Source organism: Ceratotherium simum, chromosome 24, assembly GCF_057802395.1.
Source record: "Ceratotherium simum simum isolate JZ-2026a chromosome 24, ASM5780239v1, whole genome shotgun sequence".
Taxonomy (NCBI): Eukaryota; Metazoa; Chordata; class Mammalia; order Perissodactyla; family Rhinocerotidae; genus Ceratotherium; species Ceratotherium simum.
Genome location: NC_141923.1, coordinates 45,857,360 through 45,882,399, shown reverse-complemented (window position 1 = coordinate 45,882,399; position 25,040 = coordinate 45,857,360). Strand labels below are relative to the sequence as shown.

The 25,040-nt window shown below is 45.4% G+C and overlaps 1 long non-coding RNA gene across 1 annotated transcript; it reads left to right on the top strand.

The window, feature by feature from the left end:
• Positions 1-1,771: 1,771 nt before the first annotated feature.
• On the top strand, positions 1,772-23,419 carry LOC147913947 (uncharacterized). Its single transcript, XR_015556186.1, has 5 exons — positions 1,772-1,999; positions 2,785-3,006; positions 6,406-6,821; positions 19,885-20,246; positions 22,043-23,419. It is a non-coding gene; the product is annotated as an uncharacterized LOC147913947 (long non-coding RNA).
• Positions 23,420-25,040: the final 1,621 nt, after the last annotated feature.

Below are 25,040 nucleotides of genomic sequence, written 5' to 3'. Positions count from 1 at the left end.
GAATTAGTGGTAACAGTTGCACAATTCTGTGAAGATACTAAAAACCACTGAATTGTATACTTCAAAGGGTGAATTCTATGGTATGGGAATTTATCTCAACAAAGCTGTTATTTAAAACAGTACAGATTTGTCATTAATTTCCCATAAGGCAGGAGTGCCTGTTTCTTTTATTACAGTGCCACAGATAAGTACAACAAGGCTCGTTGGCGATGTGGTAGAAGGCAAATAACGTGGACATTGGAGTCAGACACACCCGGATTGGTATCCAGACTCCTTACCACTGCGTGACCTTAGGCAAGTTACTGTTCTGACCTCCTGGAGCCTTATTTCCTTCCCTTGAAAAGTGGGTATACTAATACCTAAGACACAGGACTATGTGAAGGTCAATTGCATTAACCTGTGTAAAATGCCCAGCACCGGGCTTGACAGCCTGACAATGAGCTTAGCCCACTTCAATTCCTCCTCCTACCTTAGAAGACCAGCAAAGTGCCCAGGTGAGTGGCAGAGCAAGTAATTAGAATCTGATTACTGAGATAGGATCGTCTTGTGGCATCTGAAATGATGAGTCTGCCTCCTGCAGCCCATTTGCCTGTAGAGGTTCAGCGTGGTTGTGTGCGTGAGGTGCCATGGAAGATCACTCTCCCTTGGTCTCCTCTCTCATCAAATCCAGAACAAAGGCCTTACAAATGTCACTGACCATAGCCAACGGGGCCTTGTCACTGCTCTGGAGATTGGTGCCATGTCCCTGTCCTTTCAGAGAAGGAAAGAGGTAGCCAGACATAACTCACACCACTGGTTCTTGATTGCTGGGCAGTTCTGCAGCCTTCCCCTTCACACAGGTGTGCTGGTGAGTGTTCAACACTTGGTTTCCTGAGACATCAAAAAGCTCTGATGTGTAGTGTGTGCCAGTTTCTGTGGCGTAAATACTTTCCCCAGGGCTGACTTCAAGCTACCATTGTGACATCGCTGGACATGGAGTTGGGCAGAGATGCACCCGATCAGTTCTGTCAAGAGGGGCAAATGGGCTCCTGCATGTCACTGCCTGTGTGGGGCAATCACACCATCACTGCTCAGCAGAGCTTCTAGGTGCGACTGCATAGTTAGGAAGGGGTTTCCCCTCATGAATTTTCTCAGCAAGACACCTCTGTTGAGCCTTCTGCCTCCTGAGAAGTCAGTGTGTAAGGCACAAAGCTGTGAGCTTGAAGCTAGGGTTGGGAATCTACACGGGGCTTTATTGGAGAGTGAGGGAAGGGGTGGTTAAGAGTCTGAACTAAGCCTGTTTGGAGATGGACTTTTTGCCTACACACTCAGGTAACTCAGACACTATCGCCTGCAGCCTGATGGAGCTGAGTGCATGCATATTTGACATAACTAATGTCTAAGGATTACAGGATGCATGCTAAGGCGAAAGGCAAAGGTGTCTGGCAAGTTGGCAGTCTTATAAAGAGAAGCTATGCAAACCCAAACTAATAAAGCTCCCTCTCCTTCGGTGGGCTGACCCATCTCATTTTGGGTGGCAGGTTGCAGATAGAGCACGTTCCTGGAAGCCAAAGCAAATATTGATCAAGGTGATTGTGAAAATAATCTTGAATTCTGGGGCTGTTTGGAGCTTGCAGGGTGGAATGTTGAGAGGAAGTGTGCTGTTTGCTGTGAGAGTGATGGCTGGCTCATTCTCTTCTAATCAAGGACAGCGGGTTAGTTAGAACACCCCAGCTGCTATAACAAACAAACTCCAGTGATTTAATACAACAATTTTACTTCATAGGTCTTTCTTCTGGTTGGCTGAAAGTGGGGTGGCTCTACTTCCTGCAGACATTCAGGGTTCCAGGCTGACAGAGGCTCTGCTATCTTCAATACGTGGCTCCCAGTGTTTCCTGCCATCAATATCCAGCCAGCAAATGGCGGAGTAGAGAAGGCACGTCTGCTTTTTAACCTCATGCGTTCCATCCACATTCCTTGATGGGCCCTCTTTTGCAAGAGGAACAATTTCTTGAACTGGGTGAGCATTCATTGAAGACTCTCTACATTTATGACAAGTTCTTTGATTTTTAAATCCCTGAGTAGCCCTGGCTGGGCAGTTACTTCCCCAAAACAACTTTACACTGTGGAGGGGAGCAAAATCTTTGGTGGGCAGTAAGCTCTGTCTGCCAGATAGGAGCAATTCGCTGGTCAAATTGGTGCTGACAGAATTTTCTTTTGCTAAGAGTATCTTCACTTAAACAGATTGGGCAAGGTAGCGTTTTGTCTCATATGTTTCCTTTCCAGAGGAGACTTAGCTTAGTCAAGAAAACGTGGCTCTATGTTAAGCCGTAGGGCACCAAGAATCGCATTTGCTTCCCTAGGGGACAGTTCCTGAGGGTGTGACCTTTCAGCACCCAGGGAGCCATTAACTGAAGGCCCCCTGCCCTTCCTTCCATAGCAGCTCCTCTGATTCTTAGATCCCTAGGGTCTTGTTAAATCCACCAATTTACTAATTTGCTGTCCTGGGGATTTTAACTGAAGCCAGCAGGAGTAACAGTTGAGGTCTCCTGGCAATTATTGGGGCAAATAAAGTAACTACTGCCCCAACAACTAAAGCCACTTGCTAAGAATTCAAACCTCATCCATTCCTTTTGATGCTCAGAGATTTCTAGAAGATTTATTTCTCCACGTTCAAGTCTTGAGAGACAAGGAACAGTAGATGAACACATTCAAAACTGAGTTTTTCGCCAGAGGGAACAGTGTGCCTCAATGCTTTGCACGTGCAGTAGGGGAGTGACCCGCTGCATTTGTTCTCATTTACAGGAAAACAGTTAATTCAGCACGTGACAATCAGTGCAGACTTCAGGTGAGTCACCAGGCACGGGTGCAGTGCCAGTGGCAGCTCACAGTGACTGAGAAGGGTCATGGTCCGTGCAGAAGAATTCTAGTCTTCAGTTACCCACGAGAAGGTCAGCAGCCCTGGGTTGAAAGATCAGCAGGTTCATACCCTCGGGATTCTTTTGATGATGTTCCGAAAGGCGTTGGGTGAGTTTCAATCCCTGTGCCTGAGACAAATCTTTCAGGCTTCCCAAAAGGGATCACAGATTAGTGTTACCAAGTATTTCCAGGCAGCTCAGGCAGAGGGGGCAAAACACTTTGAAGCTTCCTGTACTGAAAATCCACTCCCCCATCTCACTCTCTGTTGTCTTTCCCTGACTTCTTTTTCCTTTCATTGCTGTCCTAGATATTTGAGATTGTTAATTTGATGTGTCGACTTGATTAGATCACAAGATGCCTGGATGTCTGGTTATACATTATCTCTGGGTGTGTCTGTGAGGTCTTTCTGGAAGAGGTTAGCATTTGAATCGGTAGACCATGTAAAGCAGATCATCCTCCCCAGTGTGGGTGGCATCATCCCATCCACTGAGGGCCTGAATAGAACAAAAACGTGGAGGAAAGGACGACTTGTTCTCCCTCTGCGTGACTGTGGAGCTGGAACGTGAATCTTTTTCCTTCCCTCGGTTTGCCTGGTTCTCAGGCCTTCAGAGTCTGACTGGAATCTACACCATTGGCTCTCCAGCTCTCAGGCTTTTATTTTTTTATTTATTTATTTATTTATTTTTCTTTTTTTAAAAATTTTTTATTGAGGTAACATTGGTTTATAACATTATATAAATTTCAGGTGTACATCATTATATTTCAACTTCTGTATATATAAAACATGATGTTTACATCATGTTTACCACCAAAAGTCTAGTTGCCATCTGTCACCCTATAAATGTGCCCTTTTACCCCTTTTGCCCTCCCCCACCCTGCTTCCCCTCTGGTAACTACCAGTCTGTCCTCTGTATCTGTGTGTGTGTTTGTTGTTGTGTTTGTTTATCTTCCACATGTGAGTGAAATCATGTGGTATTTGGCTTTCTCCATCTGACTTATTTCACTTAGCATAATACCCTCAAGGTTTATCCATGTTGTTGCAAATGGCAAGATTTAATCTTTTTTATATCTCAGGCTTTTAAACTGCACGGCTGGCTTTCCGGGGCCTCCAGCTTGCAGACAGCATATCCCGGAGCTTCTCAGCTCCACAGTCACGTGAGCCAGTTCCATCTAACAAATCTCTCTCTCTCTCTAATCTCCTTTTGGCTCTGTTTCTCTGAAGTACCCCGTCTAATACAATATTTCACATGTGTGATGTTGGTGGGAGAGCATGACATGCAGATGATAAACCAGATCCCAGACACTGGACACTTCCAGAGTTAGCACTGCTCAGAGGTGTCTAAATGCTTGGGTGGGAATATGCCTCAGAGCCGGATTTGTTCTACATGATTGGGGCGAGAAATTTGATGGCTAGAAATGTGTATTTGCCTGCAAAGTCTCCAAGTAGCCTGATCTTATGGAGTCTTCACTGAGCAAATGCATGTCCTGCCCTAGTCAGGATGATAAAAATCCAGATTCTTACACAGACAAGATTAAAATAATCAGTCAAGTTTAGATTTACCTTCTCTGAGTGATAAATAGTCTACCTTTTAGTATTTGCCTTACTACAAAAATTAAATGTGGAAAAATCCTAGAGTTTATGCAGATATGGCAAATAGGTATCATTTCACATGTGAGCGCCAACAGATTGGTTGTGCCTGTCTGGAGTGTTATGATGAGAAGCATTTTGTGTCCAGTCTGAGTATGAAAAACTATCACAATTGCTTAGTAATGTCTGCCTGGAGTGCCGAGGTCAAGAGCAGTGACACGTTTACCACATCCATTCATTCAGCCACCAATACTGAGTGCCCGTTGTGTGCATGGCACTGTCCTAGGGGCAAGGACACTGTTTTAGTTACCGAGTCTCAATTCTGGGTGCAGGGGCACTGTTCTAGGAGCTGACTATTAGCTATCCTTGACTGATCCATTGTTTTCCAGGTCTGGATGAGTCAAATGATTCATCTGAGACCACAAAATTACTTAGAAGAGAGTCAACCAGAACACAGAACAGCCCAACTTCTTGGTTGTCCCTCCTGTGACCTTCTCACCATCACCTGGGTGAGCTGATTGTAGGCATTTTTATTCTAGGCTGTAAGTTGTAGAAAAATCCTTGAGATTCTTGCATCTCTTTGATAAAGGGTTGATCCTCCACTTGGGCTACAGCCCAGGAGTAAGGAGACTTTTCCTTCATTCTTGGACCCTTCCATGCCGAATTGCCTGACACTTTTGAGAATGTAACCGAGGCAGCAATGCCTCTGGAAAATTCTACTTTGTTGGCAAAGATCAATGTGGTATTCAGTTGAAGTAGAATATTATCCAAAGACCCTATAGGGGTTATGGAGCGCCTGAGGGGGGTGGGAGCTCCATGGATCAAGGTATCAAAGGGTAGCTGGGTGAATTTTTCCATGGCTGAATTCCAGGAAAAATTTCCCTGATATGGTTCTGTTGTTCAGTCAGCCTGCTCCTGCCCAGGGCTCATGAGAGTGGGCATGTCCAGACGGCTGGGTGGAGAGGCACCTGGGAGGAGAGATTCTGTTTTCTCATTAGGATCCAGTGTATTCCATCAGTTCCTGAGCTCACTCTACCCTGTAATGGGGGAAGGGTGTGTGTCTCCCTGCTGTGCTTTTAATCTGACCTTCAAAGCTTTCTAAAGCAGGCTACTCTATCTCTTTTCCTGCTTGGTCTCCATGGAAAACTGGTGAGATTTGACCTCCTCCCAAAGTGTCCAAAGCAAAGTGTCTATTCAGAACTCTGTGGGCCCTGATTCCAATTCCAGGGAGGACAGGACTCAGGCCACTAGTGGGGAAGGCTTTGCTTCATGTTCCTGAACCTTTCTTTCAGAGAAATCATAGAAAGGCTGATTTATATAACCATGTCTATTTAAGGGTTGTTGAAAGGATTTCTAGGAAGTTGAGACAAATCTGAAACAGATGTTCTAAAACGCCTCTACCCATGGGGCATTATTCTAGGAAGCTCATTACCAGTCATTAGAAAGCTTGATGTAGCAGAGTTGTCTAGCCCAGCTCAAATCCCCTTGGCCCAACCTGAACATCACCCACAGACAGATCCTGTGCAGGCCCAATGGGCTCTCTGCCTGAGAACATTCTCTGGCTGTGCTTCCTGGGGTCAGTGCTGGGGAGTTAACACCCCAGGACCAGCCCTCAGCCAATGAGAGACAGGAGTTGTGGGTACATCCCCCAGCTTCCTCACCCTCAGTGATCAGTCTGAGGTGGGTTCTACGTAGTCTCTCAGAGGTGCCAGGGGCATGGAGCCCCAGTGTCTGCAGCTGTAAGTTTCTTATAATTTATGCCCCTTAACTTGCTTGCCTCCCTTCCCTGTCTCAATTTTAAGCTCTGTCACTGCGCGTTCTGGTCACTTCCAAATATACCCTTGCATCCAAATCCTGGTCTCAGGCTTATGAGGAAACCTAAATAAGACCTGACAAACGTCTGTGTCTTTTCCTGCCAGAGCTAGAGTGTCTGGAAGGTGGAGGAGATGGCGGTCTATAATAACTTTGGTTATGGTGGCTGAGCTGCGAGAACTTGCTGAGGTGAGCGGCCTCCTCCTCTCTCCTCTGTTGGCAGGTAGGTGGATGTTTGCCCAGCTGGGGGTTTATCTTCCCCAGAGTGGGAAAGGACAGCGCCATAGTGTAAACAAAGTAAGAATCACAACTGGATGGGGAAATCAGATTGACCTGGAGAAATTATGGCGTTACTAAACACAGCGTTTGCCTTGGCAGTAATAAAGGACGAGTGCTGGGCGTCAGGGGCCACCAGGACGCCCCCACACCGTTCACTGAAATACCAAATGGTGTCTGCCGATCAGAGCTAAGAGCACTGCTGGGTGTTGGTGGGAGCTTCAGAGCAGCTGGCGGCTTTGGGAAGGTGAGGCGCTTGCAGTGCCCTCTCTGCTGGGGTGGGGTGTGGGGAGAGAGTATGACAGAGATCATCTCTGGTCCCTTTTCCTTGTGAAAATCAGTGTCCCCATTCCCTTTGGGTAGCCAGATAAACTATCTCCTAGGAAATGCCAGATTCCAGGGCACAGCGGCTTTGTGTCCCTGGTGTGTAGAATATTAACGGTGTTATAGCCTTGAGCCCACAGTGAACAGGAGACTGCCTTTCTCCTCTTCTTGTCATAGCTGAGATTAAAGAATAGGATTTACTGCACATATTTGCCTGCCTTGTTTTCGGGTGGCACATCTAGGAGGAAATCATTGCTTGTACCCTAGCCTCTGGCAAGGGGGTGGAGCCGGCCGGGGTGGATCCCTATGCTGCCCTATCTACAGAGTGTCGCTCTGCCCTCTGGCCCCTGCTGCTGGGTGACAGGTACAGGGTCTGGCTCAGTCAGGGTCGGCAGGGACAGAGGAGAAGTGGAAGCAGGAAGGAAAGAACCCTTCTGGAAGGAGTAGTTCTTATTTGAGAGAGAAGGTGTTACTTTACTGTGACATTTCTTCCTTCTGTACACCTTCCCATGGTGGCTCCCCTGTACCTGTCCTTCTCTGTGGTCTGGACTCCTCTCCATTCTTTCAGGGCCTGGCCAAGCTGGGAAACTAGTGCCTATTGGGAGGTGACCAAGAGCTAGTGGGTTAACATGTTGATAATGATAATAGCTCATGTTTGTGGGGTGCTCACTCTGTGCCAGGCCCTCTGCTAAGGACTGTACAAGGGTTGTCTCATCTAATCCTTTACCAGTCCCAGAAATTAGGCACTATAATTATTTCTATTTTTAAGATAAGAAACCAAGGCACAGAGAGGTTGAATAACTTTCCCAAGTTCCACACAACTAGTAAGGAGTGGGGCTCATCCACGCACTCCATGCTTTCAACAAAGATTTATTCAGCACCCCAGATGTGCCAGGTGCTTGTTCTGGGTGAACAAGGCAGGCGACGTCCCTGCCCCCCTCCCAGCAGGTGGAGTCAGGTAGAAACCCAAGAAGCAAATCTAGGAACAACTCTCAGATCGTGATCTGTGCCAGGCAGAGAGTTAACGGAGGCTGATATGGCGGAGCCCCTGGGTGGCCACTTGAACCTGGGAGATTGGGGAAGGCTTCTTGGAGGAGGTGACATTTAAGCTGCAGTCTGAAGGACAAGGAGCCATACTCCGAAGGTGTTGGAGAAAAGAAGTTCTGCAGACAAATAGCAAAAGGAATAAAACAGCCGAGGCAAGAACAGAAAGGAGAGGAGAGAGACTCCATGAGAGAAGGGAGGGGCAGGAGGGCCCCTTCCAGAGCCTCCTAGTTATCGTTCATCGTTGGATCAGGGTCTTTCGAGACTCAAAGGGGCCCTGTGGCTGCCCTGTAGGAATTAGGGGGCCAAGGGGCCTTTGCACCTTATCACCTCAGCCGAATGGGTAACAATGAGACTAGGACCAGGGTGGGAGCTGGTGCACTCCCAGCCTGCTCCCTGCTCGGTGCACTCTGACCTCATCTGGAAAGCTGGGCAGTGCTGCAGGGAGCCCCCAGAGATGTACTGAGAGGGCTTTGTATCAGGCCCGCACTATCTCCACTCCCTGGCAGAACAAGGCCTGTGCAGCCGCCTCTGGGCTTGGGGCCAGCGCCTCACTGAAAAACAGTGGGGCTGACTGCAATGATGTTTTGCAAAGGAAACAAGGGAGAGAACGTGGTGTGGGCCGAGATTACAGCTCACACATTTCAGGCCCAGGCCAGTTCCAGAAGTGAAGGTTCAGACTCCTCCCTGAGAGTGTTTCCAGGAAAGCCCAGGGTATGAAACTATAGTGCCAGCTGTTCTAGTAAAAGGAGAATCTCCCAGAACAAATAATAACAATAACAGAAGGGCAAATTAATCCTGCAGGTAGGCGAGAGAGAGCGCTCCCAAACCATAACTAGCAGGCATCTTGGTGGCTCTGAATGAATCCCACATGCCACATGCCTTGTTTCTTCTCCTTCTCTAACTCTTCTCTTCCCTGTGGTTAATGGGACCAACCCTTCTGAACTGCCGTGGTACTGGTCACAGAGAGGCAAGCAGTGCAGAATGGGAGTTTGCAGCCACCCACAAACAACGCATTTCATACATTAAGAAAGATACTCCTGATGGCGTGTGTAGATTGCATGGCCAAGGCAAAGCTCACTCTCTAGATCCTGAGCCAGAATTCTGTGCTGTGAGGGTGGAGATGCGTGGCACGTTCAGCCAGTGTTATCCCAGGTTGTTCAGATGGAACAGCTGTCTCAGAAGAGACAGAGAGAGTGGTGTGAGTTGCTTTGAAGAACAAATGCCCTGAGAAAAGTGAAGGACATACATGGGGGTGGAGGGGACATGAAGAACATTAACCAAACCTCACCTACCTCAGGTACTTGAGAAGTAGGTCCAGAAAACTGTTATGTTCACACCAGCCCCAGTATAAGCCTGGATTTTCCCTTATGCTCAAGTCTTAAGATGTTCTTACAAATGTTCTGCAATCTGGACAGGGGTCAGGGTTTCAGTGGGGTAGGCTCTCCTAGTCCTCATGTTTTTGGTGATGGGAAGGACAGGGAACGTGTTGTGGGTTGGTATAGGGTCAAGTAGGACCTCCATGCACGGTGGTGCAGATTGTACCCTGCACAAAGATGTTTGGCCAAGGGGGTGCAAAATCCAGCCATTGGCAAAGCTATTTGCCCTGGTGCAGAGTTGTATCAGCCTGAAGAAGGACCAAATTTTTAAAACTGGTTCTTCTAGCAGGATACCTGTTTCTAATTCCCAGAAGAATATTATCATGTGAGGCCTTGTCATGAAGAAAAATGCTTCTCATATTCACGCCCCTCCCCCCCTTTTTTCTTACAACGCTTCCTAAAATGTCCTCTGGGAAATTGATAGGTGACAAGTAAAACCAGGGTTCAGTGGTAAAATAAATTTGGGATATGCTAGGTTAAACATAGACAGATTTCTTTTAACTGTAGGATTTCTCAGTGCATTTAATATATGACCTGCACGATGAATCACCCAGAGGCGGTTGAGACGAGCAGAATTTCCTGAATGTATATGGCCGTGGAAGCCTCTTGGAGGACTAGTGTTCTGTAAACACTTATAACCCTGTTTCAAATGATGGATGCTTCATTCCTTAGATTTCCATTCAGGAGAAGGTTGCCCTGGGAACTTGTCATTGTTTGTTTTATCACATGGGGGTCTAGCACAAATGTCAGTCACTTGCCTTGACTTTCCAGTGGAGTCATGGCCTCCTTGGTGAAGGGAACAGCATGCTTTTCTGCAAGCACTGATGGAATATTTGAGGGTGCACAGAGCCTTTAGCACATGGGAAGGCATCTCCTTGGATAGATGCCCGTGGTTTGACAGCCACTTATCCTTCTAATCTTCCATAGACAGGATCCTTTAAGTATCTACAACCAAAATGGTGCCTTGGGCACTGAGAAGTTTTGGTGCTACCTTCCAAGAAAGAGAACAGGAAGAGGTAGTAGAATAAGGAATTCATCCTGAAAACCCCCCACGTTTTAGGATCTCTAGCAATAAGGAACTATCTAGACAATATCTTTGATACGAGTCTTCCAAATGAAGAGAAATGGCTGTGCTCCCCACAAACAAACAAACAAATAAGGTCAGGATGTTGTATGTCCCTCTGCCTCTCTCCGTGTACCTCACTAGAGTCTCTACAGGACTGAGAGAAGTTTGTAGAGGACTAAAGAGCTTCTAGCCAGACCCACGGACCACAGCTCTCCCTGTGGCCCTGAAGGGCTGCCAAGTGGGTCCTGTCCTCATTGGCGCAAGCTCTCTGCTCCACTGTAGTTTGTTGGGGACCAGCCTTGACTCCAGCGCAGAGCGGAACGTGAAGACATGCTCTGTAAGTACAGTTACTGCACCTGGAAAACTGAAGAAGAGCAGGCTGTCAAGGCCCCCGAGGGCGGGAAGCTGAGATAAGCCTCCAACTCACCCCCGTGTGAGGTCCTGTGGATTATCCTTTCTAAATTCGGACAGACTTGCTTGTTATTTTATTTTGCTCATTCAACTCTATGATTCATGCAAACAGGAAGCATCCTGACCCAGAAAATCACCAAAAATATAGCAGCTACCACTGGTGTTTTTTTGCTAAAAATATTCATTTTTGTTTGTTCTATATGGATCTGGAACTAGTCAAAAAATTTAAAGGACGTTACAGAATTGTAATAATCACAGTACACCAGTGAGAGGTGTTTCTGCTTTTGTGCTTGGAGAAGGGAAGATTTCTTATACTGATTGGAAAAGCAGATGGATTCAAATGCAAATCCCCTTGCCTACATTGGGATTAGAGAAGATGTACATTATAATGATTTAAATTTGGCTGTATTTGTCTTTCCAGATTTTTACCCACATCTATCCTCTGTGTGTTTGCCAGCCAGAAAATGAAGAACTTGGCAAGTTTTAAAAGTAATTTTCCTTTTTGGACCCTGAGATAGCCCCATGGAAGAAGTTCTACAGATTTTTGAGTAGAGTGACCATACATTTTGGTTTTCCCAGATAGTCCTGGTTAATGTTTGTTGATCGATTAATGATTGTTAATTATTTTTAGCTCCCAACTTCACTCTCCTAAGTGTCCCATTTGGATGATAAATTACATGGTCTCCCTACCCATGAGTGGGAGAAATATGTAGGTAGAAGAAATGCTACATTAGATAAATCTCTGACTGTAAATGGATACTTTTCAAAGGAATTATAGGCTATCAGCTGTTTGGAAAGAGTGTAATTAAGGGCAAAATGACTGAAGATCCATATGCAAACAATTCACATGGAATGGTATGAATTTCAGGACAGTCAGAGAAAAACACCCCCCAAGTGAAGTGAGCAGATTGTTGAGAGAGAATTGGAGGAGGTAGCTATGATGACTATGCAGGTCTGGCTGCATCTGAGGCTGCATCATAGCAAAGCTCATGATCAAGTTTCTTGCCATTCTTATATTTTGTTGCCCATCAAAGTCTATACACAGAAATAATACTGACAGAGGCCCAGGAGGCAGGAAACAGTTGGCTCTGCATGCCACTCTGCCATTATAGGAAATCTGTTCTCTGCTGTTCCTGATTTGAATCTCGAAGTCCTCTCTCAGACTTCCTCATCATACAGGCAGCCTGCTTAGCTGGGAGCTGAGCAGAGCTATTTGCAGGCATCTGTATGCCAATCATTGCTCCATCTATTCCAATCTGACTTGCCTCTACCATGAAGGTCATTATGCCAGGTTTCAATTTATTGCCTAACAACCCCATGTTCACCCTTTACCCTTCAATATCTGCTCTGCAATAATGGATGGAATTCCTTTACTCATTTCTCCTTACAGTAAGCATACAGTTAAGCTTTCTCATTAGAGGACACTAGAGGGACACTGCAGAAGGAAGGTTCTTCTGGCTGGTTCGGGCTGCTGAACAGTTGACCATGGGGTGGGTGTGAGGACATCTAGTGTGGTGCTCCAACCATGAGCCCAGAACACGGGGTCCCTTGGCAATTTTGTGTCTTGGCCCACTTTGGTGACCACCTTCCCACAGCCCTCCCAACATGGACACTGTGCCCTCTAGGCCTCCCATCCACATGGTACCTTGCCTGTTCTCTTAAGGCAACCCAGCAAACTCCTCTGCCATCCAACAGACTGCAGCTGTACCTCCTCCATTGTGGTCTGAAGCTCAGCCTCTTCCAAGATCGTCCTTTCTTGGTACTCTCCCTCAGCCCTTCAGAGTTCTCTTTCTATCTTACAGTCATTCTCCTATCGTGGCTTAATAATTCTTTATATTGAAGAATTTATCACCTTTTTATGTGATTTATTAAGTATTTATTGCTAGAATCAAAAACTTTATACAAAACTCTAAAAAATATGTAATACGTATTCACGCTGACAAATGCGAACACTATAGAAGGATGTAAATTGAAAGTCTCTTTCCTCTCCACTCTCTCCACTTCTCTTTTACATTTTCATTTCCCAATTGTAAACATCATTAATAACTTCTTTTTTTTTTTTTTAAAGATTTTATTTATTTATTTTTCCCCCAAAGCCCCAGTACATAGTTGTCTGTCATAGCTGCACATCCTTCTAGTTGCTGTATGTGGGACGCGGCCTCAGCATGGCTGGAGGAGTGGTGCCTCGGTGCGCACCCGGGATCTGAACCCGGGCCGCCGGCAGCGGAGCGCACGCACTTAACCGCTAAGCCACGGGGCTGGCCCCATCATTAATAACTTCTAATGCACTCTTCTACAAACTTTCTGTGCACAAATAAGCGTGTATATGTTAACCTTTAGAAAACATGCTTATGCTCTAAATACACTTTTGAATCTCCCTTTTTCTTCAGTTACTATATCTTGGCCGTCTTTCCCTCTCGGCACATCTCATAGTTGCGTAGGAAGGTTTTCCCAGCAGATCCTCTCCCCGAATAGGATGGTGGACTTAGGGTTTATGTAAGGAGGTGAGCTGTGCCAGAAGCCTGCCCACTGTATCCCCTAGCTGCAGAGGGGACGGATTGAGCCCTCTGAGATGAAGGACAAGTGGTGTCCATCCGAACCCTTAGTAGGAGAAGAGACTCAAAAGAGCAACAGCTCTTTCCTGAAATCATTCAACAGAATCTTCCAGTTTTAAACTGCTTTTATATTCCTAATGTGCATGAGGGGCTTATGAGTTGATTAGCTGGTTATCAGCCACCTACTTTGAAAATTGCTTTATCTTGTTTAATATTCTATTTTGGAAAGCAATGTCTAATTGAATCTTGTTGTCTCTGCCAAAATTTTCATTTTAACGTTATGTTAGACATATCTTTGCGTATTGATGATAATACATATGTAGGGTCACATTCCTGAAAGTGCCAGTGGGTGTCCAGTCTTAACTTGGAGAATCACTGGCTTAGCTGATGGGGGTGGTTGGGCTGAGTAACAATCTCAGGGCTCTTTAAACAATTGCAGCCATTACTTCTCCCCACTGATACCTCCTCAGTCACTGCCTGGAAGTATCTATATGGCCAGGGGAGGGGGAAAAGCCCTACTGGGCACAGGGAGTCTCAGGCCACCAACAGCTTCATCCCTGATTTCTCTGTGTGACCCTAGGTAGTGGCCACGACTGCTTCTGCTGCCCGAGGGCTTCCTGTTGGTCAGGCCTATGCCAAGCCCTCTACAAGTAATATTCCTAACTCTACTCCTACAACTCCATGAGGACAGTACCGTAATCACCCCCAGGCTTACTGAGGCTCAGAAAGGTGTACAATGACGGCTGCACAACTCTGTGAATATCCTAAAAACCCCCGAATTACCCACTTTAAATGGGGGAATTTTATGGTATGTGAATTTTATCTCAATAGAGCTGTTATTAATTTTTTTTACCAATCTGAGGTGGAAGTGATTAAAATTATGAATGAAGTTAAGCAGTTTTTCTTATGCATAGTGGTAATTTTTATTTTTCTTTTCATATCTCTCATTCACTTAAAAAATGAAGTTGTTGGTCTTTTACTTACTGGCTCATATATGATATGGTCTATCATATATGTTGCAAATGTTTTTCCATGTTGCTGTTTGACTTTTGCTTTATTCATGTTCCTTTTGCCCAGCAGAAAATGCTGATTTTTAATAGAGATAAATTTATCAATTTTTTCCTCTATGGGTTTGGGGGCTTTATGTCCCGGTCGTAAAGGTCCTTCAGAGGCATTTTCTCCTTCAATCTTCAAAATAGCCTAGCAAAACAGGTTTTCTCTTCCCATTTTACTGTTAAGTAAGCCAAGATTGGAAGAGATTGAGTAACTTTTCTTAAGGAACAGTAGCTAGTAAGTGGATTAGATCCAGCTCTAGAAGTTGTAGTTTTTCATCCCTTTCTAAGTTCATTTGGCGGCGGTTTTTCCCTCCTAGTGATTTTTTGGGAGCACATCTCTTTCTCACTGTCTCTCACTTCTCTTTTTCTCTCCCCTCCTTATCCCTTTACCCAGAGGCTGGTTGTGGACAGCCCACCACTAGGGCCTACCCTCTATGGTCCATGACCCCCATTGTTGCTGGAGGGTACCCTCAGGCCATTGAAGAGTCACCTGTTACTGCCATTCAAAGTGAGGTTGAACTAATTGAGAAGGAAACCAGCTCCTGTGTACCAATGGGAAGGGCCAGACGAGGCTCCCAGGACTCCTGCCTTTCTTCAAAAGAACAAGTGGGCATTTAGCAGGGGCCTTCTCGAGACACTGCTTTGTTTGTGTTCAATACAGAGGGAGTAAGATGAATGGTAGGAATTGGGGCCGAGGGGGAAAGGCTACAAGGGAGCTGCTGCTCAGAGAAATGCTTGGGGTTCAGGCCACACTGTCAGAGGCTGCCTGTCTGGCCTATGGGCAGAGCAGGTTCAATTCATAATCCTATTTAAATTTTATTCCCAAAACTAATACATGCTAATTGTAGGACACTTAGAAAATTCAGCAATCACAAGGAAAAAAATATCACTCATAATCTTGCCATGGTGTATGCTCTTTAAAATATTTTTCTATACATGTACCTCTCCCCTATACACATACACTTTTCCTTTTATATAAGATCGTACTCCGTATAAATTTTGATATGCATGTCTCATATTATTGAGCAGTCTTCCTCCACACCATTTTGCATGCATTCATGGGAGTCGTGTGAATGCCTGTCAGATGTTGTTTTGGCGTGGCCACCCACGGCTTAGAAATGAGGAGTGGGCAAGCTGGGGATGAGAGGCACATGGTGGTGCCAAGGTTTAAATGACTGACCTGAGACCAGCTCGCCAACCTATGCTATCCAGCTCAGACATTGCTATAAGTTAGGACAAGAAGGAAGGTGGGAAACGGCTCATTGGCCGCCTCCTTTACACTTGGGGGGGCAGTGAACTGAGAGGTGCAGGCTCTCGGCCGCAGTCACTGAGGCTGACACGGGCAGGTCAGGCCCAGAGCCCCGGACTCCTGATTCTCCGTCCAGAGCTTTTTCTGCTCTTCCGCTAAACACTGCCTCTCATTCGTAGAAGAACGTGAGGAATTTGGAAACGTTTTGCTTACCATCGTCACGTAGAGGTTGGAAAGTGAGAGCTTTGAGGAAAGACAGAAGCAGAAATTATTTAGACAAGAGAAAGACAAAGTGTGAGAGATCATGATCATCATTAAGAGTCTGAAATAGCATAAAGTGAGCACGAGCTTTTAGGCATTCCAGTTGATTATAAGGAAGACTTGGATCGAAGGATCTATTTACTTCTTGTTGGCAAGTAAGTTATAAAGGGTTACAGCTGATATTCATAATGGCTCACCAAGTGTCAGGTAGGTGGCTTTAAAGTAGACCTTCCAGGTAAGTAATAACTACTTACTATAATGGTAATTATTTACTAATAGTAATTACTTACTAATAGTAAACACTCCATTTTTTGAAGGAATAATAGAGGCCTAGAGATGTTCAGTAACTTCCCCCAGATCACTGAGCTATGAATGGCCACTGCCAGAGGTGACTGGGTGCTCTGTCTCACAGGACCATCTACCTGGAGAAGGAAAGGAGGAAGCATCTGTCCACTGGCTTATCTCCCCTGGGGTCAGGTGCTGCGGCATGAGTGTTAATTCTCCTGCACTTCTGGGTTGTTCTTGTCCGAGCCCATGCTTCCTGGTCAGAGAAGCCCCAGAGGAGGATGTGAGAAGCTTGTGTAGGGTGCTGCTGTCAGGTCGTACCTGCATGAGCTATTTGAACCTAGCAGAACTGGTCGCAGCAGCTGTGGATGAGTAAGAGGTGAGGCAGAGAAGATGTGGGGTTGTGTACGAGAAGTATTCTGTGCATTCAGACTAGAGCTCTAACCTGGCTGGTTCCACACAGAACATCCTGTGCAGTGGAGACTTCTTTTATTTCTAAAGACCTTTATGCAATATGGTGCCTCAAAACATACTCTTTCCATATGGCTGGTGGGGTGTGCTGCCATGATTGTTCTTACTGGGGTCAGGTGCCATTTCTAGACAGTGACTCATTCAATTTGCTCTCATTCAATCATGTTTAGATTTCAGTGAAAGGTACATTCCTCAGAAGACAAAACGGTAGATGTCCATTAAGACAGCAACTAATCATAATGCACTTATCAAAACTTCTTTGATCAAAGCTCAAAGTGCTTTAAGTTTTACTTAAAGCTCCGTCTTCACACGAACTCAATGGAGTCATCAGGTAGGAAATGTTTCATACAGGAAATAAAGAAAATCAGCACCCCTTGGGAAGAAAGCCTCTAAAACATTTGCAGAGTCTCTCTCGTTTCTCCCCTCCTCCCAGTGCACAGAGAGAATACCTTGAATATTGCATCCAGAAGACTGGGCAGAGTTGGTTCTATTTGAACCAAATTGGAAAGGAATTGCAGAGACAAAGACTTAAGAATACTTTTAATAGCTATATCCTGCCATAGCCGTCCAAGATAGATTCAATTCAGTGTTGCCCGGTGGATACAAAGTTGAATGAATCTCAAAGGGATTATTTCACTAAGTGGATTGGGACAATCTAACTAAAGGATGTGGGCCTATTCCAGAGTCCCCTGCCTGTGGGTTAGATGGCAAAGCACACCTGTCTGCAGGTCTGAGCCTCCCCTCCCAAGAACCTTTGTTCATATTCAGAGCTTCCTGGGGCAGGGGCAGGGGCAGGGCCAGGGGCAGACTCAAAATCCTCTTGCTTGTTTTAATTAGACCTTTAATCTCATCCTTTGTCCTGGTTGATTTTGCTGAAGAATGCACGAGGAGCGGGTGGCTTCATGTAGTGTAGTTGGCTTTGTTACTATGAAAGGCTGTGATTAAAACAAATTCGCAAACCTGGTTCTAAACTCAGGCCTACCTTTCCTAACCTCACCCCCAATCCTTTAAAGATTTCCTTTTTTTTTTTTTTTTGGTAAAACCAGCTCAGGAGGAACAGCTGTACTCACATTTCCATTTTGGATAGAGTCACATCATTTCCTCAAGTAAAAAGTACATTTGCTCTCAAGTGTATTTTCTTATTTTTTCTTCTATTTTTTTTTCTTCTCATGCTGCAGCTCACAGGCTTCCAGATAAGTTCTTGATATTTCACCCACGTGAGCTGTGTGTTGGGGGCTCGGTTTTCCTTGCCCCTCATCTCAGCATTTGCCTCTTGACTCCTTGTTTTGCATCTCTGTCTCTGTGGATTTTTCTTTCTCCATTTAGGTCCTTCTCCAGAAATTTTCCTATAGAACAGAAAAGAAAAGAAAAGAGATGTTCTTGATTTGAGTTTTGGTGCTGAGTGTGAAGGTAGGAGAAAGAAGGTCTCACGTCTGAATAAAGAAATATTAGGGAAGGGACGGGTGATGAGCGGTCCTGGAGCACGGGGCCTAATTTAGTTTTTGGCCTTTTCCCTAGAAGAGGGCGAGGACCAGTGTGTCGGAGCCTGCTCCAACTCTGGGTTCATGACCCCATTTTGGTAGCTTGAAATCAGCCATGGTGAAAGTATTTACACCATGGAAACTGACACACATCACAGGCCTTTCTGGAGTGATGGTCGTTAAACCCTCACCAGCGAATCAGGTGTTCCCACAGAGTGCCTGCTTTACTCGTAATAGAGTTTCTGTCAAAGGCCCATTTGTTCCGTTTCCCTTCCCCATGTCGGATTCCACGTGGTGAGGTGCCGAAGGCTCTGAACCAGACGTTAGGAGGGGAGGTTCTCATGCAAGCTGTTGTGGCTGCCTGGACTCCTCCTCAGACAGCAGCACGGCTCACTTTCCCGCCTCCTCTTCCGGTCTTTGCTCAAAACTCTCCATCTCAACGAGGCCTTTTGTGACTACCCATTTATCCCTGCGAACGCTCCTGTCCTTCTTACTCTCTGCTTCACTTTCGTTTTCCATGTCCCTTGTCATCTTCTAACATACTACACACCTGCTTATTTATCATGTCTGTTGTGTGTCTTCCCTTCTGGAATACAGGCTGCTCCACCTCAGAGATCTTTGTCTGTTTTGTTCATGGATATATCCCAAGCATCTAGAATAGTGTCTGGCACATGTAGGTGTTGAATAAATATTTGTTGAGTGAATCGAATGAAAGAATAATCCTGTCTCTAAATAAATTGGCAGAAGGTGTAGAGAGGCAACAATGCCCTGGCCTATAGGCCTCTGCCCTTCTCTGAAGGAGGCCCCCCTGGGAGTCCCTGGATGATGTAGCTGGAGGCCTCATGGCTGGAAGGGGTTGCCCAAGGAATGACAGTGTAGACAGATTACTGTCTGTCACTGGCTCTGCCCTGTAGCCATGACCAAGAGGGTGTCATGAGCCAGACCAAGTCCCTCAAGGCTGCCTTCATCACCTGTCTGCAGACCAAGCAGTCCACAGAGATCGTCAACATCCCCATCTCTGGCTCCACTCAGCCTGCCTACGTGCTGCACATCTGCCTGCCCCATGAGTTCTCTGACAGTCACCTGTCCCGTCTGGCCCCTGACCTTTGCCAGCATCTCCAACATCTCTCCCAGCCTCATGACTGTCATTGCCTCTGTGTGAGCCGCTGTTTGGTCACCACCTTGGTGTATTTGCTTGAGCCTCTGCAGAAAAAATAAACACAGGACAACCCCACCAAGCAGAGGAAGAAGCTGCTGAAGGGGACAGACTCCACCGCCAGCCAGCCAGCCTTTTGCCCTCCTGCCTACCTGGCTCAGTGGACAGGTCTCCTCTGGGCAGTGTGCTGCTACCTAGTGTGTTAACGTGATACTTCAGCCCAAGGACAGACAACCAACCAATGGACTCAAAGAGATCTGGGGGCTGGGTTTCTCCTCTTTTTGGAGAAAAGGAACAGGGCAGTGGAATTCTTTTTTTGGAGAAAAGGAACAGGGCAGTGGAATTCTTTTTTGGGAGGAGGACTGGCAATTCCAGTCTTCTAATCTGCAAAATAATGATATATTTGGTTTTATGTCATGGGGTTTTTACTAGGCTCAAAAGGGATAATACACAGGAAAGTCATTCTTTAAAAGGACAAAGTACTTTGCCAAAGTAAAAGGCATTTGTATTGAGTGCAATAAGTTATTAAAAAACCAAACACATTATCTGAACTTGAATTAATTTTTTTTTCAGGAATTACCTCAGAAGGAAGGAAGGAAGAGAGAAGGGAGAGAAAGAAGAAAGGAAGGACGGAAGGAAAGAGGGAAGGAAGGAAACAATGATGCAGAAAGAAAGGGAAAAAGAATGAGAAACAGAAACGGCTGCCCCAGACTGAGTTTGCCCTAGTTAGTGTACCACGTAAATGTATTTCCGTTTTTAAAACGAGGGTTGAGACTGCCCCTCAGTCTTGGCTAACAGCATGGTTATGCCATAAAGAAGCCATTGTTCTCTTGGAATAAAATGCCACTATTTTTTAAAGACAAGGGACTCTTAGAGCACCAGGAAAAATCAGTACTAACTGGTAGCTGGAAAATGAGATTCACCTCACATGGGAGGTAATGATTGACTTCCAAAGAGCTGCTTCTGTGATTGAAGATAAAACCTAGTGATTGTAGAGTTTTGTGTATTTATGAAATACCTGTGGCACAAAATGCCCAGTTGTAGTGTGGTTTTACAGAAAAAACTATAAGTTGCCAAGGAGAATCAACATCCGTCCATCCATCCATCCTTTCACCCATTCACCCATTCACCCACCATCTAGCCATCCATCCATCCTTTCACTCACTCACCCATTCACCCACCCATCTATCCATCCATCCAACCATCCATCCATCCATCCATCCATCCATCCATCCATCCATCCATCCATAATGATTAAGAGCAGAGACTGTAGCTCAGACTTCTGAATTTCACATCCACTACTTAATAGCTGTATGACCTTGAGCATGTCCCTTAACCTCTTCATGAAGTTTCCTTCTCTATAAAATTGGAATAATACTAGTTTACACCTCATAGCATTGATCTGAGGATTAAATAAGTTAATATATGTAAGGCTGTGAAATAGAGCCTGGCAGATAATAAGGATTATATGTGTTAGCTATTATTCATTTAACCAATACTTATAGAACCCCCACTATGTATAGGGCACAGTTTTCCCTATCATTAAATGCTCATCTACAAGAACAGTTTTAGTGGTTTCATAGTATTCTGCGAAATATATATGGATATACCTTAGTACAGTGGTTCTCAAATTTTAGCCTGCATCAGAATCACCTGGAGGGCTTGTTAAAGCATGTTACTGGACCCACCCCAGAGTTTCTGATTGAGTGGGCCTGAGGCACTTCCTAAGAATATGCATTTCTAACAAGTTCCCAGGTGATGCTGATGCTGCAAATAGGGGACTACACTTTGAAGGCCACTACCTTAGTATATTTAATCAATTTAGTAGTTTTGAATATTTAGATTGTTTCAGGAACTTTCTGCGAAACCAGAATTCTTATCAGTCACTGACAGATAAGTGTGCATTAGTTTACCAGATAAATGAGAAAGGTGATTTAGACAATCTCTAAGATCCTTATTGCAGATACCTTGTAAACATCACTTAAGATCCTCTTAGCCTCACCCGCGTCTTATTCTGGCCACTGCCGTGGGGACAGCTCAGAGAGAGCTCAGACCAGCTTCATGCAGGTACAATGAGGGCCTCACCTCAGGCCCGCCTCCTGCACCCGCCCCAGCGCTTCTTTACTGATGCCTCAGCTTGGGGCCCCTCAGCTGTCTGGTAGGCTTGCAGGTTGTGCTGTCCAGGGCAGTTCATACCCCACCCCTTTCAGGCTGGCAGACTCCATAATGCGTTCTGCATGCCTCCCCCATCCGTCTGCCTGGGACCACACTTCCAAATCAAGTTCTTGCTTTTAAGTCTTGGTGTCAGGCTCTGCTTGGGGGGAACTGGGTTGGGCAATTCTTTTCAGTGCAAAATGTAAATTTTATGACTGCTTCCCCCCATGATTGCTTAGTGGGAGAAAGGTGGAAAACAAGAATTCTTAAATTGGGATAGGTGGATCAGGCTTCTGGAGGTCTGAAAACTCTCTTAAATTTAATGCAAAATTGTGTGCATACACGCATTTTTTTTTTTCTGAGAGAGTCCATTGCATTCAACAGATCATCAAAGTAAAAAATCAATAACATAGAGAGAAGAGGGAAAAGGAAGGAAAAGAGAAATTTGGGTTCTAAGGCAGTATTTGAGAGAGTAGGTAGAGATGGGACACGATGGTGTAGATTTCCAGGTAGCTGGGGGGTGAGGTGCCAGGGAGAGGAAAAGGGTGGAAAAAAGATCATTTCTCTGATTTTACAGTTGGACCTATGTCAGAAGCTGCCTCCAACATGGACTCCAGGCTTTCACCTGCTGTTCAGATAGCCCATGCTGAACATCCTCATCAGAACCCTCCTGCCTCTGCAGTTGGAGCTTCGGTTTCCTGATTTGTCAAAGAAGGGGGTTGGCATTAGGGATTTCTAAAGAACTTCCAGCAAGGAAATACTTTCATCCTCTGGTTCATATCCCTGTGGTTTGGTTTCTGGTGGCTTTTACCTTAGGGATACCTAGCATTTTCTGGTTCTGCCAGGAGTGGAGGACCCCAGCTGGATGCTCAGCCCTCACCACCTGAAGTGTCACACTGGAATGAGAATTATGTTAATTGAATTTGGGGGGCCTTGTGCCTTTGGAACAGGTGGCCAGAGAGTCAAAATCTAATTTACATACTGATAAGAGTTGAAAAATGAGGCTTTCTAATTAACAAAATGCCTGCAACTGGTCTGGCTTGATATTAGCATAAGAGTGTTCATCACATTGGCATATAGTTAGGACGCTGGGCAAATTTGCCTCTAAAAATTCACTGGAGCGGAGGCCTCTCTCCACTTTTGGTTTCTATACCGCTTGTAGCTATTACGACAGGTCTGAAAGCAGGAACTGGAACCTGAGTCAAGATGAATGTCTGACCCTGTCCTACTGGTTGGTTTGTGTTCATTTGATGGGTGAGAGCCCTGAAGAGTGAGAAGGGAAATCCCCCATGTCTGCGAAGTGGCAGCTCCTAATGGTCTGGGCTGGAAGATCCTGGTTTGGGGAGGGCTAAGTTTCTCTCCTCCCTCCCCCTTGAAATGTGGAGGCTCAACAGCTCTAGGCTGGCCACACTTCTATCTGCTTCACAGAACTGTTTAGAAAACTAAAAGTTTCTTTTCCTAATGCCACCGAGCTGCTTTGATGGACTTGTGCCCACCACCAGAATTGACAGGTTGTTTCAGCCTCAGGTCCCTTTGGCCCTTACAATTTTTTCCCCATCTTCTGTTAAGGTGGTAAGGTCATGATCAGACGTGCATATGTGTATGTGTGTAAGATTACTCCGGATTTGTACATGAGTGTTTATAGCAGCTCTATTCACACTAATCCAAAGTACAAACCAACCAAAAGTTCATCAACAGATGACTGGATAAACAAATCATGGAATTTTGTTCCACACAATGGAATTTTACTCAGCCATAAACAGGAATGAGGTACTGATACATGCTACAACATGGATGAAGATCGAAAACATTATGCTAAGTGAAAGAAATAGACACAAAAGGAAATTTTGTAGACACAAAAATATTTCATGATTCTGTCTATATGAAATGTCCAGAATAGGTAAATCCATAGAGACAGAAAGCAGATTAGTGATCGTTAGGAGTTGGGGAAGGAAGGGGGATGGGGAGTGATTGCTTAATGGGTATGGAATTTCCTGTTGGGATGATGAAAACGTTTTGGAACTCGATGTAGGTGGTGCATACACAACATTGTGAATAAACTAAATGCCAATGTATTGTAGACTTTAAAATAGTTAATTTTATGTTATGTGAACTTCATCTCAGTAAAAAAGAAAACCAGATTGCTCTGAATGCAATGTGGAGGCTGCTAGAAGGGCAGATTTCAGGCTATTGCAATAGTCCAGGTGAGAAGTTATGATAGCTTAGAGTAAGCTGGTGGCTATAAAGGTGGAAAGGAGCAGATGGATCCATGAGATATTTAGAGATAATTGTAAAAGACTAATAACCAACCCTCACATCACGGGAGCCCCAATGTGGTGTTAAAATAAAGAGGGAAATGGAGGAATTCTTCCCTGGGGTGTTCCAGCTGAATTCCTTGCTTTACGTACCTAAAACTCCTTGATTTTATACGCGCACATACAGTAAAATATGCTATATGGGGGGCTGTGGCAGTTGTGTGGAGATGCCTTTGTGGAGAATTTTGGGCTTCGTGTGGGAGAAAATATCTGGGAGCTTGTGTATTGGTCGCTTTCCTACCACCTTATTGTGTCTGAGAGGCCTCTCTGGAAGTGAGGAGCAGCGGTATCAGAGACACCCATCAGACCTGGGTGAGCACATCCCACACGCGCCCATCGCATGTCCCCTAGCAGGCTGACAGCATGCGCTGTCTGTGCAATTGGACAGATGAGTCAATAAGCTTGTTGAAACCAGGGGGAAGAATCTATGACGTGTTTTCCCTGAGCGCTCTCAAGAAAGTACAAATAACAGGGAGATCGTTCAACCTGACCACGTGTAGCTAGACCAGATGAATTCCCTGCCTCCCTCATCCCCATATTGAGCCCCTCCAAGATTAGCTTTTGGGATATGTATTTAGATCGTTTCCACAATAGGAGAACCTTGTCTTGAGTATCTCCTGTTTTTGTTGTAAAGATAGTCAGATTAGTGGGGCATTGACTGGCCATGGAACAGTCTAGCAGAGCCCATTAATCTGAATGCATCACATCTGAAATTGTTGTTCAAAATTCCTCCTCCCCCTCCCTATCTTATCATCTTCTTCATAATAAAGATTATTGTTTTAAAAAAATTTCCAAAGCAAGGAAGGTCCCAGTGAGTGTTTTTATCGTGAATTAATCTCCTTCCTGGGAGACTGAAGGCCCTCTTGGTGGGCCTTACTGCTAATGCCATCCTGAGTGTACAAGTACCTAATAAGCATAGTCTCCATCGTTATTGCTTAATTATAGCTTAATTATATTACCTAGGATGAAGGCTGTCCCAGGCCTAGTCAAAGACACTGCAGACAGTAAACCCTAGTCTGAGTTTTCCCGTCGGCAGAGCTGGCCACCAGAGCAGCATGACACTCCAGGGAATGGAATGTTGAGGGGACATGTGTCTCAAGCTCCCCGGGCCTGCCCTGCCTGTAAAGCACTTAGCTTTTGGCCCAAGGGCTGTGCTCCCAAGGACCCTGGCCCCTGCCTCGGGTGGTCTGAAAAGTAAGTGGCAGGGTGCTCCTGAGTTCAGTCCTCATGTGTATTTAAAAAGTGGTGTGAGGTGTGGAA